Source organism: Stegodyphus dumicola, chromosome 7 (genome assembly GCF_044657685.1).
Source record: "Stegodyphus dumicola isolate Sdum_Otavi_A_Nest chromosome 7, ASM4465768v1".
Classification (NCBI taxonomy): domain Eukaryota; kingdom Metazoa; phylum Arthropoda; class Arachnida; order Araneae; family Eresidae; genus Stegodyphus; species Stegodyphus dumicola.
The window spans coordinates 65666508-65684239 of record NC_140774.1 but is presented as its reverse complement, the minus strand read 5'-3'; the positions used below and the strand labels follow the sequence as shown (position 1 = coordinate 65684239).

Sequence of the window (17732 nt, the reverse complement as noted above, 5' to 3'; positions counted from 1 at the left end):
ATTATATAATATATATTATAAATACTTTTTGTTAATTTTTATCATGTCTTCTAGACATGATAAAAATTAACTCATCCCCCTTTTGTCTGGGTATGTTGTCTCACCGTTTCTAAAAATAGACCAGAACCCAGTCTTTTCTTGGAATTTAAAAGGATGAGTCATGGTCTATTTTTAGAAAGTGGGAGACAACATTCCCAGACAAAAGGGGGGTGAGTTAATTTTTATCATGTCTAGAAGACATGATAAAAATTAACAAAAAGTTTTTTTTTTTTTTTTTTTTTTTTTTTTTTTTTTTTTTTTTTTACATCTCAGAATTTTTTTCTGAGCTCTGAAAAATTTTTCCTAGCCGATCCCATTTCGTTTTTCGACTTTCACTTTCAACTCTTCACTTTTCCTATCCACTGTCGTTGGAATTGTGTTCACTGGAGGCTATTTCTTTTTTTGCAATCTCGCTTTTAGTTTTCTCTGAGATTCTTTAGAAATGGCTATACAAATTTCACCATCTATATAGAAATGATGTCCAAACAAAGTCGTCCCCGGACCATCTTGATGACCGAATATGTATAGAAATAGTCTGAAAATGGGCTTGAGGGCCTGTTTCTGGACGATTCCTCTACAAATTCGGCCGCATCCAGAAAAACAAAAATACATAGTTTCTTTTTTGGGTGGACAGGAGATGATAAATTTCTTTTCTCTCTCTCTCCCAATATTGGAGGAGAGAGTGGCCCAAAAAAATGGGTCTCGGAAGGAATCGAATGCATTTTGAAATGCACTCATTCCTTCCAAGACCCATTTTTTTGGTCTCCTGATTCAACTCTCCAGTCTATGGAACAGGGAAAGCGGAGAACGGTTCCCCTTCTTTAAGCGACTGGAGACCATATCGCATCATCATCATCATCATCATCATCACCATCATCCTCTTTCTGATACTTTTCAACGAAGGCTTGATGTCTCTGGATGATTTTGGGGAGATGATGGATCCCGAATTGAGTGATGAAAAAGAGAGGACTCTTTTTCCTTTCTTGTTCGTCTTGCACAGTCTCTCGGAGGGTGATATACGTTTCCCCGTCCTCCTCAATTTTCGTCAGAGGTCTCATCAATATTTTACACATCCAAGGGAAGAGCGACTTGTTATGCAGGGATTTCGAAGCGACGAAGGCCGCTTCATTCGAAGTGAGGACAATCTGGTTCGGTTGACCCCATTCTTTGGAGTAGTTGTCCAAATCGCCTAGTCGAAGAAAATGGTGTCGATTAGGAAAAAAGACTTGGAGAACACTCGTCGTATGCGAGACGTTCGTAGGCAAGAGAGTCAAGATATCTTTGGCATTCCAGTACAGGAATCCTAGATCCACATACGCGTGCACGTAATAGTCATCGTTATATTCCAGTTTGAGCAGCATGGCTTTTGTATTTTTTTTTCCGTTCTCAAGGCGAAACACTCGTCTGATATGAACAAGAGCTCGCTGGCGATCCGTTTATATAGACTCCTCAGAGAGAGAGAGAGAGAGAGGGAGAGGGGAGGAGGAAGAAGGTTGATGAATTCTAAAATAAAAAAAAATGATAAAACATGAGTGTTTGTGAAGGTCATAGAGAGATGATTATAAAGTTGTTTTATTTTTTATTTTCTCAAAAGAAAAAACCAAAAGGGTCCCATTCCATACGACATGGCCTTTGAGAAGGTGACGGGATCATGTGTCTACAAAGTTGATAAACTCTAGAATAAAAAAAAAGCTTTCATCACGTAGCTCTCGAGAAGAAAATGACAGGGGTCTCTAGGAGAAGGTCATAGGTAGTATACAAAGGATGGTTGTTTTTTTTTCTTTCGTTCCTCTCAATCCCATGACCTTTGAAAAGGTGCCGGGGTGTCCTTTAGGAAAAAAATAGAAGGTCATAGAGAGAGAGATAGACAAAGTTGATTTTTTTTTCTAGAAGTCAACCGTCACGTCGCCCATCACGTGGTCTTCTCGTATATATAGAGAGGCGAGTGGAAGATAGACTCTATTTCCCAGAGAGAGAGACTGCTGTGCGTATCCATATTTCTACTCAAGATGATGATCCGCGTCTTATATAATGAGTTTGTGAGCATTCGCTGTTATGTGGATGACGGAAGATTGTTTTGGAACGCTACGGACATTTTGCCTCTGATTCATACTTCCAGTAAAAGAACCTGGGACATTCTCTCCGTGTTTTTCGACGAACACCACGTCTTCAGGAAAATAAAAGATCTTGAGAGTCTCGGCAGTTCTCAAGAGGGATATGTCCTCTCCAGCGAAGAAATGTTACATCTGGCCGAAAATAATCCTAAAAATAATCAGCTTCTGGCCTGGGTGTATAGCATTTTAACTCAGCCGCTGGTTCGAGTTGTACCCAATCAACCCGTTTACCGACTGCTCTATCCGGGGGAGAGATTTCCCTTCATCACCCTCTTTAATCTGGGAGTGCGCTACATACCGCCTCATCCAGGCATGACGGACTCTTCTACTTACCCTAAACAATATGCCAGGGCTTATTGCCAGACAGACCCCCATCAAGAAAAGGTCGTCGAGACTCAAACGGATCCTCTGGTGGTCTCTTTAAATGTCACTAAAGTTATCACCTTCTAAAAAAAACAACCACCACCACCCAAAAAAAAATTTGCTCCTCCTCCAAATTTTTTTTTATCTTCTCGAAAGAAAAAAAAAGAAACTTTACCATCTAGCCTCTTTCTTTCAATCCCTCTTAAGAGAGAGGGAGGAGAAAAGAAAGAGAGTTCTGAGGAGGCAAAAGAAATGGGTCTGGAAGGAAACGGGTGCATTGCGAGAAAAAGAGGGTCCTCTTTTCTTTTCTCGAAATGCACTCTTTTCCTTCCAGACCCATTTTTTTTGATCACTTCTTCAAGCCAATCTTGGAAAGGTGGGGATACAATAAATTGTGTGTAAAGTCCATTTCGATCAAGACTGGATTTTGTTTTTGAAAAGAAAACATAATGTTGTATATAGATAGCTAAATCTTTATCATGATATTCTTTAAGAATTTCTTAGCCATTTGTCAAAGAAGGGGACTATAATTGAAGAATTTATGAATTTGGGAACATGTCACCCATGGCAAATCTAAAATCTTGGAAGTGGATACTGGAAAGCCCCGCTCTGATTATAATTCTGAGTTCTAGCATGGGACATTTTTTAGATCAATAAGCTAAACTATTTTTCTAGTCTCATATTCTCTCGTGACTAGGGTTTCAGATTTGGGTAGAGAGAGACACTGTTCTGAACAGAAACGTGGAATGCTTTTATAGAAAAGTGAAGAGTTGAAAGTGAAAGTCAAAAAACGAAATGAGATCGGCTGTCAAAATATTTTCAGAGCTCAGAAAAAAATTCTGAGATGTAAAAAAAAAAAAAAAAAAAAAAAAAAAAAAAAAACTTTTTGTTAATTTTTATCATATCTTCTAGACATGAAAAAAATTAACTCCCTTCTCTTTTTGTCTGGGAATGTTGTCTCACCGTTTCTAAAAATAGACCATGACTCATCCTTTTAAAGAATAGAATTCCAAGAAAAGCCTGGGTTCTGGTCTGTTTTTAGAAACGGTGAGACAACATACCCAGACAAAAGGGGGATGAGTTAATTTTTATCATGTCTAGAAGACATGATAAAAATTAACAAAAAGTTTTTTTTTTTTTTTTTTTACATCTCAGAATTTTTTTCTGACCTCTCAAAATATTTTGCCAGCCGATCTCATTTCGTTTTTCGACTTTCACTTTCAACTCTTCTCTTTTCTATAAAAGGCAACACGCCTCCCTCTCTACCCTAATCGGGAATCCTGATCCAGGTGTCCCCCGCTTCACGCTGCCCATCTTCACCCATTCCGACCCCGTCACCTTCTCAAAGGCCATGTCGTATGGAATGGGACACTTTTGGTTTTTTCTTTTGAGAAAATAAAAAATAAAACAACTTTATAATCATCTCTCTAAGACCTTCACAAACACTCATGTTTTATCATTTTTTTTTATTTTAGAATTCATCAACCTTGTTCCTCCTCCCCTCTCCCTCTCTCTCTCTCTCTCTGAGGAGTCTATATAAACGGATCGCCAGCGAGCTCTTGTTCATATCAGACGAGTGTTTCGCCTTGAGAACGAAAAAAAAATACAAAAGCCATGCTGCTCAAACTGGAATATAACGATGACTATTACGTGCACGCGTATGTGGATCTAGGATTCCTGTACTGGAATGCCAAAGATATCTTGACTCTCTTGCCTACGAACGTCTCGCATACGACGAGTGTTCTCCAAGTCTTTTTTCCTAATCGACACCATTTTCTTCGACTAGGCGATTTGGACAACTACTCCAAAGAATGGGGTCAACCGAACCAGATTGTCCTCACTTCGAATGAAGCGGCCTTCGTCGCTTCGAAATCCCTGCATAACAAGTCGCTCTTCCCTTGGATGTGTAAAATATTGATGAGACCTCTGACGAAAATTGAGGAGGACGGGGAAACGTATATCACCCTCCGAGAGACTGTGCAAGACGAACAAGAAAGGAAAAAGAGTCCTCTCTTTTTCATCACTCAATTCGGGATCCATCATCTCCCCAAAATCATCCAGAGACATCAAGCCTTCGTTGAAAAGTATCAGAAAGAGGATGATGGTGATGATGATGATGATGATGATGATGCGATATGGTCTCCAGTCGCTTAAAGAAGGGGAACCGTTCTCCGCTTTCCCTGTTCCATAGACTGGAGAGTTGAATCAGGAGACCAAAAAAATGGGTCTTGGAAGGAATGAGTGCATTTCAAAATGCATTCGATTCCTTCCGAGACCCATTTTTTTGGGCCACTCTCTCCTCCAATATTGGGAGAGAGAGAGAAAAGAAATTTATCATCTCCTGTCCACCCAAAAAAGAAACTATGTATTTTTGTTTTTCTGGATGCGGCCGAATTTGTAGAGGAATCGTCCAGAAACAGGCCCTCAAGCCCATTTTCAGACTATTTCTATACATATTCGGTCATCAAGATGGTCCGGGGACGACTTTGTTTGGACATCATTTCTATATAGATGGTGAAATTTGTATAGCCATTTCTAAAGAATCTCAGAGAAAACTAAAAGCGAGATTGCAAAAAAAGAAATAGCCTCCAGTGAACACAATTCCAACGACAGTGGATAGGAAAAGTGAAGAGTTGAAAGTGAAAGTCGAAAAACGAAATGGGATCCGATCTCCCTACGCTTTAGGGAAAAAACAAAAAAATACTTATGAAATATTCATGTGTTGAAATTGACTATTCAAATAAGTGACATTTTGTTTCTCATTGGAACTGTTCAACGGCGAGTCCACTCGTCTCATTCTTTGGGGTAGGGGATGAAAGTACAGCGGTTTGTTGAAATCGATGATAGTTTCCTCTTTAGTCGGCGGAACTGTAAATCTATCCCGTCTTAACTCTTCTAATCTCTTTGAAAGTCTTTCCACTTGCTCTGCTAAGGTTTCCTCGGTACTCATGGTCTCTCTTAGTTTAGGGAAGTCTTGACGTATTGGCTAGAGAACAGAGGGTCTTTTTCTCTCTATACATATATCATGTGGGAGCGTGTGATTTATAAATCCTTGTGAAATCTTTCTACGTCTTGTGTAACTTGGACGATTCGTCTTGTGTAACTTGGAAAATTCTTCTTCTTCTCGTCGATTGGGATGGAGTTATGGAAAAGAAATGGGATTGGAAAGAAATCAACACATTACAAAAAAAAGGAACTTTTTTTCTATTTTTTTTCTCTAGGAATTTACATACCATTTCATTCATGAACATTCAAGGGTTCTCTCCAAGACCAAATTTTAGAAGAGGACCACAAAGAGTACACTTGAGGATTCTCTTTCAGGTCTAGGTGAGATAAGGGTTGAGACCAATATTCTTGGGTCTCTAAAGCATCCCAACTTAGACATTTATTATTATTATTAGAAAGTTCATCCTCCTCCTCCTCCTCCTCATCGTCGCACGAGTTCTCCTGGGGAGATTCTTCCGCCTCCTCTTCGTCTTCGACAGCTTTGCTTTCGGAGGGGTAACAATGTAATTTTCGGAAAACGTAACTACCCTCCATCAAATGGTATCGAAAATTTCTCACCTTGTTCTCGGCACAATGAATCATCTTTTGGAAATATTGGTGTCGCGTGCATTTCGGCTTGTTCCGCCACTCGGTTTTCCCTGGGATGTAAAACTCGTAAACGGATCGCTGGCACAGCTTGCTGAAAAATTCGGCTTTATCGTATCCATTGACGTAGATCACCTCCACATTTTCGGTCAGTATTTTCAGGATCGTAGGAAGATGCTCGTAGGAAAGACGACCCTCGGTCCATTGCAGGCCGTGTCGGTTATTTGTAGTCTGGTTGACCACAGCTTGATTGCGGGACGATAAGTCATCGTAATGGACAGGAGGGAGAAAATCATGGATCCGCATAAGGTTAAATCGCAAGTGATGTAGCCCAGTTCTTTCAAGATGAAACATATATCTCCCGTCTTTGGATCATAACAGTGAAAGTATTCCATGTCCAGAACAATGTAGGAATCTTTGAGAGGTTTGGCACTCAAAATGTCCATCTTCTTCAATTGAGGAAAAAAAGAAAACAAAATTCTCTCTCTCTCGCTGTGTGTCCTGAAGGAAAAAATGGATAGCGTTCTCTCGCCGTCTCCTCTTTTATATATATATAGAGAGAAGGTTGCACGTGACAGGTCGTATGAATTCTGGGAAAGGTCACATTCGTATATATATATTTGTTTTTTGAATAATATCGTGCGTATCTCAATACACATCCATCATAATAATAATAAAGGTCACTTTGGAAAGAAAAAGAAATAAAAAACATGGAACTCGTGCTCGACTTTGAAGGTTTCTACGATTCTCAAGGAGCCTTTATTGTGAAAGAATTGGCTTACGTCACATTGGACGGTACTTTTCGAGGGGTATTTGTTTTTAAACCCCCATTTCCATGGCAAATGCTCACCGAGAAAGAAAAACAAACCGCTGTGTGGGCGAGTGATTATTATCACGGCTTGTCGTGGTACGAAGGAGAAATTCCGTACAGTTATTTTCCATGAGTGTTAACGATGTTGACGGAACCCTTTTCCATGATTTGGGTGCGAGGAGAAATGAAACGGCAGTTTTTAGAGAAATGGTTGCAAAGATCCATTTATTGCATTTCGGGATCGACGCAAGAGATTCTCATATACAATGGGATCGAACACATGAATTGTCCTAACCATACAAAAGGTTTTTTCCATTGCGCTCTACAAAAAGCGGTTCGGTACCATTATTATTTAAAGACACAGAGAAGAAATTCGCAAGGTCGATCCTGCACAATTCAATCTTGACAGAACTCATTAAGAAAAATACATATATCACGTTACTTCTTCAACAGCATAGATGGTTCTGAAGCGAAACTTGGAATTTTGAAATAATAGATCAGGAAGAAATCATTCTTAAAAAAAATGGTAAAGTCTCGAATCGGCTGGGAGAAAAAAAATTTCTCAGAGCTGAAATTTAAAAAAAAAACTTTTGGTTAATTTTTATCATGTCTTTAGACATGATAAAAATTAATGACCCTCCCTTTTTGTCTGGGAAGGATGTCTCACCCTTTCTAAAAATAGATCATGACTCATCCTTTCTCTAATGGCAATCATTCCATGAATGAATCACGATTTGTTTTTCAAAAGAATGAGACAACATTCCCAGACGAAAAGGGAAGGGGGGTCGTTAATTTTTATCATGTCTAAGACATGATAAAAATTAACAAAATTTTTTTTTTTTTTTTTTTTGAGTTGGAGAATTTTTCTCAGCTTTGAAAATTCTTTTCCAGCCGACCCGAGACTTTACCATTTATATTTACGAATAGACTTTGGATTATTTATTTATTTTCTTTTAAAAAGAAAAATTCTGAGCTAGACCTATCTATTGGCTTAACATTCTGGTCATAGAAACAGTCTACAATCTCATTTTTTTTTCGAGGCTAATGCACGGGTTCTCCAATCAAAAGGGTTACTATAAAGGAACTGGTTTGAATGGATTTATCTGCAAATGTTGTAGGATTCTGTTGTTGAAAAGGGGGTACATTATTATTATTATGATGATGATGATTGTGGCAGATTCGTTTTCTACATGGAAGTCTAATCTCCTCCGAAGACCTTTTCTGGGGATCGTCGATAGATGGTTTTTCAATAGAAATCGTTTCCCTTGGATCCTCAAGAGATAGAGGGGGGTCCTGTCTTGAGACATGGAGCTGTCTCTCCTCCTCCTCCTCGAGAAGTCTTGAGAAAGGGAGAGGATTTTCGGTTCCCTTATTCTCGAGGGGTCTTGACAAATTGAGAGGTCCCTCCTCTTCGAAAGAGAGAGAAGTTTTGGTTCCCTTATCCTCGAGGGGTCTTGACAAATTGAGAGGTCCCTTCTCTTCGAAAGAGAGAGAAGTTTTGGTTCCCTTATCCTCGAGGGGTTTTGACAAATCGAGAGGTCCCTCATTTTCGAGGGGTCTTGATAAATGGAGAGGTTTTTCATCTTCGAGGGGGTTTGATAAAGGAAGAGGTCCCTCCTTCTCGAGGGGTCTTGATAAATGGAGAGGTTTTTCATCTTCGAGGAGGTTTGACAATGGGAGAAATTTCTCCTTCTCGAGGGGTCTCTCTTCCTCAAGGGGTTTTGAGGAAGGGAGAAGTTTTTCATCCTCGACGGGTTTTGACAAACTGAGAGGAATCTGAACAGGCTTCTCCTCATCCCCATCATTATCGAGGAGGATGAGGATAGGCTTTTGGAAAGGTTTTTTCTTTTTCTTCTGAACAGGCTCCTCTAGATGCTCGGGGAGAGGGATGGGGTAGTTGTTCCACCATTCTATTTTTTCTTGCTCGAGGATTTTTTCAAAAGTCGTGGCCTCTCTATGATGAGACGAAGGAGGAGAGTTCTCGAGAAGAATATAATAGGTATTCTTCCCAGTCTTCTCGATCGAGAGAGGTTCGTGCAAACATTTGTGCAACCATTCACTAAAATGAACGAGAATCACTTTTGTCTTCTCAAGACGATCCATAATCCTATTCATTTGCGAGACGGTTAGAAAGTGGGACGTGTAAAAATATTTGGCTCGTTTCATTAACAAAATTTGTGCATCCAAAGGTGGAATGTCACGAGCCATCAACACGTTTTCGTCGGACAAAAATTCGTCCCGCATCTTTTGATAACTCCCCACGGTATAATAACCCGCACATTGTGAAAAATCGGAGGCTTTCAGGTAAACGACTCCTTGGATGATATAAAAGGAAAGATCAACATATTTATATTTGAAAGGAATACACGTAGTGAGCCGGGGATGCCTCCTCATGATCCACTTGGACAAAAATATGACTTTGGGGCTCTATCCTTTTATTTATAGAGACAAAGAGAGTGTGACCTTCCCTTCCCTCCCCCTCCTCTCTCCCTGCTTCCTCTATCTCTGGACGTCCTTGGATTGGAAAGGTTGACTTTGAAAAAAAAAGAAGGTCATGGTTGGATAATTTTTTGTTTATTAAATTATTACTTTCACTTCCTCATTCCCACACACATTCATCTTTTTAAGAAAAGAAAAAGAGGTCATGGAGATAAGATTTCTTGGAAAGAAGAGAGAGAAACAAAAAAAAAAACAAATAAAACGGACGTCATAGAGCCTCTATGTGTGTCTGTGTGTGTCTATATAGATATATAAAAATACGAGAGTACTGGGCGAGATCATTTCTTTTCCATTGGGAGCCATGTCGCTATTAGACGTTTTTCCAACTCAACGGATTTCGAACGGGGAGGATTTGAAGACTCTAAAGCAAATCTCCAACTTAAAATTTTTTTGGCGTGTCATTGTGCGACATTTATTCCGCATTTACCACCTCATCAAGCGATCGTTTCTTTCAACCAAGATGTCGAATCCTTCAACCTGCTCGTTCAGAATATATACAGAAATTTATTCGAATCGCAACAAACGAAAGAGGAATCTCCCTTCTCTTGGAATCGGATGGATCGAGCTTTGAGACGGCCCATTCAAACAGACCGGCGATATACAGATCCGCGCACGAGTTTTCGGTGGAAGAATATTTTTCTCACGAAACGATATTTTACGTTTGGAGTGAGAACGACGGCTGAGGACGAAGTTCATATTGTGCAAACCACAGCCGCTCCTCTCGCCTATTACGAATCATCGTCCCCCAATCTGAAGGAAACAAGTTTTAAAGTCAGCGACAGGATGAAATATAAGAAATATATTCTAAAACCTTTTCAAAACTATGTCGTTCCCCCCGAAAACGCAATATCTCATCGTCACAACCCAGAAGAGTCTCTTTCTCGTCGATCGGTGCTCGTACTCGCTTTGGAAACAATTGAAAGAGGAGATTTCTTTCCAATCGCCGATGATGTTTCAAGAAAAAGAAGAAGAAAACCCTCCTCCACCTTTACCCATCCCTTCCTTAGATGATAAGAGGAGCTGGACCAAACCGTTATTTCCCGAAACAAAATCGACCCGACAACGGAATGAAATTGAAGTCATCACAATTGAAGATGAGGAGGAAGAAAAAAAATTACCTCTTAAAAAACGGTCGACTTACCGGAACCTACCTGGCGTGCAAGATCCGCTTCAGAATCCAGAAGCTTCTTCTTCTTCCCCGACATGTTCAAACAGGCAACCTCTTTCGGACTCCTCACAGACAGAACCTCTTCCAGTATCCTCTTCTTCTTCTTCTTCTTCTCCTCCAACCTGTCCCGACATCGTAGAGGTAGAATGTCAGACGGGTCCACAAGCTTCAAAAAGTCCCGACATCGTAGAGGTAGAATGTCAGCCGGGTAAACAAGTTCCAACAGGTCCAGAAATCATGGAGGCAGAATCACAGCCGGGTTCACAAGTTCCAACGGGTCCGAAATCATGGAGGTAGAATTTCAGCCGGGTAAACAAGTTCCAACGGGTCCAGAAATCATGGAGGTAGAATCGCAGCCGGGTCCAGACATCCTAGATCCCTCCACTCATCCCAAAGAGACTCCAAGTGTTTCAAGACAGCCTTGTGAGGATCCAGCCCTTCCCGTATGGAATGATTATATGGACTTACAAAATTTGGTGCAACAGGAAGGAGAAGAAAATAATCATACGGATGGGTGGGTCAAAGACTGTTTAGATCATTTAACCTCGAATGAAATTGAACTGTTATGGAATTGTATTTCTGAAATCACATCGGAAATGGGATAAAAACCAAAACAAAAAAAACTTTTTTAATAACAAATTGGAGGAGGGTCATGATGTCAATTAAAAAAAATATTATAGAGAGTCCAATCTTGGTGGTTCACTTCAGTTTTCCAGCATGAGGTGATCCACGTTTCCCGAAATATGGATCCCGTTCCAAGAGAGATTGTGTAGAGCCTTCACTTCAGTTCTTTTTTTTTCCTACCAAGAGGAGAGGGTCCCCAAAGGGCTACCCATGTCCAAAGAGAGAAAGTGTAGAGCGTTCATTTCAGTTTTTTTTCCAAGTTTAGGGGAGGGAGGTCTCAAAATGACCCCCCCCCCATTTTCAAAGAGAGATGGTGTAGAGCGTTCATTTCTGTTTTTTTCCAAAGTTAGGGAGTTTTCAAATGACTACCCATTTCAGAGAAAGAGAGAGGGAGAGAGAGAAGGTGTAGAGCGTTCATTTCAGTTTTCCAAGGTTAGGATGGTGGTGGAGAATCCTCCAAAATGGCTACTCATGTTAAAGAGAGCGAGAGAGAGAGAAAATGCGTAGAGCGTCCATTTCAGTTTTCCAACATTAGAAGGTCCCAAAATACCTTCTGAATTCAAAGAGAGATCGTGTAGAGCGTTCATTTCCAGTTCTCCAAGATCAGAAGAAGAGGGTCCGCTTTTCCCAAAATGGCTTTCCGCATTCAGAGACAGCGAAGTGCAGACTTCAGTTTTCTCCCTTCCCAAGAATAGAGGGTCCCAAAATGGCTTTCCATTTCAAAGAGAGAGGGAGAGGCGTTCATTTCCATTCTCCAAGATAGGGTCGTCTGCTTTTTTCCCAAAATGGCTTCCCAATTCAGAGAAAGAGAGAGAGTGAAAAGGTGTGTAGAGCGGTCATGTTCATTCTCCAAGATAGGGTCGTCAGCTTTTTCTTAAAATGGCATCTCTCCATTCAAAAAGAGATCGTGACCAATTTTTTCCAGTTTTTTCCAAGATGGGGGGAGAAGAAAACCTAGGATGGAATAACACGACACACAGAGAGAAAGAGAAAAAAAAACGCCATCTTGTCATTTTCTGATAGGGTACCGGTGTTCGAATACTTTTGTGGCCGACTGTACATGATCACAGCGCCCTCCATTATTATTATTTCGCGCCTTCATTTAAGACAGACAAGACAGACAGACAGACAAAGTAGACAGATGTCTTGTTTTGCACCCGCTAAGTCTTTCTGCACCGATGGGCGTAAAATCAAGCATAGGTGCGAAGGAAAGGTATATAGAAAGGGGGCAATTTCGTATTTGAGGAGAGTAAAAAGGGAACTTCGTACATCTTGCACAAGTTCAAAAGGTAAGGAAGAAATGATGGGACAAAATAAAATTTAAAATAAATGGCCCAAAAATAATAGAGAGGAAAAAAAAAGGGCCTATAGAAAGAAAAGGAAAAGAAGTAGAAAATATCCTAAAATACGATTGTGTCCATGAGTGTAGTTAAAAGGAGGAAAATTGTCTTCATTTACAATAAATAGTGTCTCACAAGTGTGTGTGTGTGTGTGTGGTGAGTGTGTTTGGTAATGATGAATAGATGTGTTACTGGGGGAGAAAAAAATATTGACGGTGTTAAATTGCTTCGTATCAAGGTATTTAGCATGAAATACAAAGTAATATGTATGCTGTGTATATGCAAAGTAATATGTATTGCATCCTGAGATATCAACAAAAGTCATCATACAAAGTATATATTAATTTAACTAAAGTAACTTGTGTTATTTTCGTTCCCAACATTTTCATACATTTTTTAAAAAACAGCAGCAGATAAACAAGATAGAACCATATACAATACAAGAGCACAACCGTACACACACACACACACACACAAAAAAAAGATATATATATATATACGTGTGTGTGTGTGTGTGTGTATGTAAATTACTGGGTATATGTATTAAAAACACAAATTAAACATAGTATTTATTATTTTATATATCATAATTTATTACAAGATTTATTATTTTGCTATCATAATTTATTACTACTTAATTAATTAATTATACAATGAGGGACACTGTTGCTTATATAAGCTCATAGTTCTAAGAATTTATTTAAGGCAGTGACGAATAATCCATCCGTTACATATGGACATTTAACAGATAGCAAGGAACAGTATGAGAAAAAATCGGTGAGGTATAATATTATTTAAAGGCAAAAAATATTTAAGCGAACTAAAAAAAAAAAGGAATCCAGAGGATCCGAGAGGAAATAGCGCGATGCCATGAGTCCCCTATTTTCCCTCTCATGAGATTCCTCAAAGCTAGATAAGGGGGCTTTGTAAGTGACGACAGACGTGAACTGATAACGTTGGCGTCTGTTTGGAATTGTTTAACAAAGGAAGCCACAGGCAATGAGCAATTTCAAGTATTTTTTAATGCTAAAAACTGATTAAAAGTTAAAATTTATTGATTTAAAGGGACATATTTATAGAAATTTGATTGAGTTTAGATGAAAGAAGGGTACTTATCTTAAAATTCCAGCCTTTCGTAGTATTTCCTTACATTGTCCGCTGTTTCATTCTCATCAACATCGCAACTGAAAAACTTTTGAAAACGTGTAGGTATTGTAGAAAAATCAGTATTTCAAAGTAATTTAATTGATAATCCCCAAGGGGAAAGGAATTTTTTTCACTTTTATACGGAGCGCTGCGAACGTCCAGCCTCTTGCCTCGGTCCATTGGCGAGCGTTTTAGACAGACAGACAGACAAAGTAGACAGATGTCTTGTTTTGCACCCGCTAAGTCTTTCTGCACCGATGGGCGAAAAATCAAGCATAGGTGCGAAGGAAAGGTATATAGAAAGAGGGGCAATTTCGTATTTGAGGAGAGTAAAAAGGAACTTCGTACATCTTGTACGAATTCAAAAGGCCAGGAAGAAAAGATGGGACAAAATAAAATTTAAAATAAATGGCCCAAAAATAATAAAGGGAAAAAAAAGGGCCTATAGAAAGAAAAGGAAAAGAAGTAGAAAATATCCTAAAATACGATTGTGTCCATGAGTGTAGTTAAAAGGAGAAGAAACTGTCTTCATTTGCAATAAATAGTATCTCACATGTGTGTTTGTGTAGTGAGTGTGTTTGGTAATGGTGAATAGATGTGTTACTGGGGAAAAAACAATTATTGACGGTGTTAAAATGCTTCGTATCAAGGTATTTAGCATGGAATATAAAGTAATATGTACGCTTGCATCCTGAGATATCAACAAAGGTCATCAAACAAAAGTATATATTAATTTAACCAAAGTAACTTATGCTACTTTCATTCTCAACATTTTCATACATTTTTCAAAAAACAGCATCAGACTAACAACAGAGAACCATATACAATATATACAATACAAGACCACAACCGCACACACACACACACAAAAAAAAAATATATATATATATATATATATATATATGTGTGTGTGTAAATTACTGAGTATATGTATTAAAAACACAAATTAAACAGTATTTATTAATTTAACTATCATAATTTATTACAAGATTAATTATTTTACTATCATAATTTATTACTAGTTAAATAATGTTAGTATAACACAATGAGGCACACTGTTATTTATATAAGCTCATAGTTCTAAGAATTCATTTAAGGCGGTGAAGAATAAACCATCCCTTACATATGGACATTTAACAGATAGCAAAGAACAGTATGAGAAAAAATCGGTGAGGTATAATATTATTTAAAGGCGAAACTATATTCAAGCGATCTAGAAAGAAATGAGAATCCAGAAGATCCGAGAGGGAAATAGCGCGATGCCCAAATTATCCCTCTCATCCCAAAATTTTCCCTCTCTCGAGATTCCTTAAGGGCTTTGTAAGTGTTGACAGACGTGAACTGATAACGCTGGCGTCTGTTTGGAGTTGATACACAAAGGAAGCCACAAGCAATGGCAATTTCAAGTATTTTTTAATGCTTTAAACTGATGAAAAATTAAAATTTATTGATTTAAATGCACTTATTTAAAGAAATTTGATTTAGTTTAGATGAAAGAAAAGTACTTATCTTAGGCTTTTGAAGTATATCCTTTCATTGTCCGCTGTTTTATTCTCGTTAACATCGGAGCCGAAATTCATTGGAATGATATAGGTGTTGTAGGGGAAAAAAAACATTTTTCAAAGAAATTTAATTGATAATCACCAAGAGGAAAGGAAATATTTTCACTTTTTTACGGAGCGCAGCGATCCTGCCGCTTCCACTATTCTAAATAATACATACAGTTACAGTTACATATATAACAACATCGACCTATTTTCACTTAAAAAACATCCCAGAATTGCACACAAATGGCATTGAGCATTCCCTTGACTTTATTCATGTACACATTGACCTATTTTCACTTAAAAAGACAAAGAAAATTGACAAAATTACAATTCTTCTTGCTCTTGTAAAAGGCACCAAACAAATAAGTGGGCGATTCTGCACTTTAGCCGGAACTTGGTTGAAACTCCCCATTTTTTGAATGCCTATTGTTCGCACATAAGCTTGATTTTTCGTAGCGCCTTTCGCTCTTGCGGGGAGAAAGACTTATCTGGTGCAAAATGAGGCAACTATGTTTTGAATAAAATGCTATTTTTCGAGAATTCAGTAATCAGAATTTATAAATTGTATCTCGGAAAAATGATGCTCTTATAGATATGTGAGGGTTCTTTTACATGTAATTCGAAAGACTTTAGGGTAGTGTTTTCAGTTATATCCGGTATGACACACGAAAACACTATCCGAAGGCATAATTTCAAAGCTCTGCTTTGAGTTTAACAATATGTTATTTCACATTAGAAATTACAGCGGAGGCTGTTCGACTGTAATTTCACAAGAAATAGGAAAGAAAGGTGGCTCTGCTCCAAAATTGCTCTGTATTGGTAAGATGAGTAATAATACAAGGTAAAAGTTCTAATATCTCTTTTTCGTTTCGAATTTGAGTGTAGTAAATGATCTTTCGACTTAAAAATTCAAGAACGCTTTTAATTTTTTTAATATTGCTTTCCGAAAATTTGTAGTATCTACTATTGATAATGCAATATATATTTTTTCTTGGTAAACTCTGGAAGAAGTTTGTTATTTTACCATTTCATGACATGTCACTTGTAGACTCAAGTGAACGCAGTTCGCAGTTTTAGGCTTCAGCGCATGAGTGCGCTATCCCTGGTAAACAAGTAGTCAATTTTCTAACAGTTATTTCATTGTCTAGCAAGTACATAAAAAAAAAAAAAAATGCCTATAATTTGTTGAAAGAGCCGACTAGCAACCAAGCGTTAAAGGACACTGGTTATTTGTTCCTAGGTCTCAAACTTCGGCAAACATGCTGGCTTGTTGAGCTTTTCATGGAGTTATCCATGTGTAACATATACACTGAAGTGACAAAAGTCATGGGATACCTCCTAATATTTTGTTGGTCCTCCTTTTGCCCGGCGAAGTGCAGCAACTCGACGTGGAATGGACTCAACAAGTCATTGGAAGTCCCGTGCAGGAATATTGAGCCCTTCCTCTATAGACGTCCATCATTGTGAAAGTGTTGATGGTGCAGGGTTTTGGGCACGAACTGACCTCTCGATGATGTCCCATAAATGTTCGATGGGATTCATGTTGGGCGATCTAGGTGGCCAGATCATTCGCTGGAATTGTCCAGAATGTTCTTCTAACCTAGTCGCGAACAATTGTGGCCCGGTGACATGGCGCATTGTCATCCATAAAAATCCCATCGTTGTTTGAGGACGTGAAGTGCATGAATGGCTGTAAGTGATCTCGAAGTAGCTAAAGGTATCCATTTCCAGTCAATGGTCGGTTCAGTTGCACCAGAGGACAGACTCCATGCCATGTAGAAACAGCCCAGACCATTATGGAACCACCACCAGCTCGAACAGTGCCTTGTTGACAACTTGGGTCCATGGCTTCGTGGGGTCTGCACCACACTCGAACCCTACCATTAACTCTTACCAACTGAAATCGTGACTCATCTGACCAAGCCACAGTTTTCCGTTCGTTTAGGGACCAATTGATATGCTCACGAGCCCACGAGAGTCACTGCAGGTGATGTCGTGCTATCAGTAAAGACACTCGAGTCGGTCTTCTGCTGGCATAGCCCAAGGAAGACAAATTTTGCCGCACTGTCCTATTGGACACGTCCCTCGTACATCCCACATTGATTTCTGTGGTTATTTGACGCAGTGTTGCTTGTCTGTGAACATTGACAACTCTATGCAAACGTCGCTGGTCCATGGTGGGATGTTATGTCTGAAATTAGATACTCTCGGCACACTCTTGGACACTGTGGATCTCGGAATGTTGAATTCCCTAACAATATCCGAAATGGAATGACCCATACGTCTAGCTCCAACTACCATTCCGCGTTCAAAGTCCGTTAATTCCTGTCGTGCGGCCATAATCACGTCAAAGCCTCTTTACATGAATAACTTGGACACAAATGAAAGCCCTGCCAAAGCACTTCGCATTTATACATTTTCTACGTGATACTACTGCCATATGTATATTTGCATATTGCTATCCCATGATTTTGTCACTTCAGTGTACAC

The 17732-nt window shown here is 39.0% G+C and overlaps 1 protein-coding gene across 4 annotated transcripts in view; it reads left to right on the top strand.

Annotated features, from left to right (window-relative positions):
* Positions 1-15748: 15748 nt before the first annotated feature.
* Positions 15749-17732, top strand: part of LOC118188773 (zinc finger X-chromosomal protein-like) — a 70192-nt gene continuing 68208 nt past the window's right edge. For all 4 annotated transcript variants that reach the window (XR_015042067.1, XM_085820360.1, XM_085820359.1 and 1 more), the window contains exon 1: positions 15749-16083. The gene's annotated coding sequence lies outside the window, so the exon portion shown is untranslated. The remainder of the gene's footprint in view (positions 16084-17732) is intronic.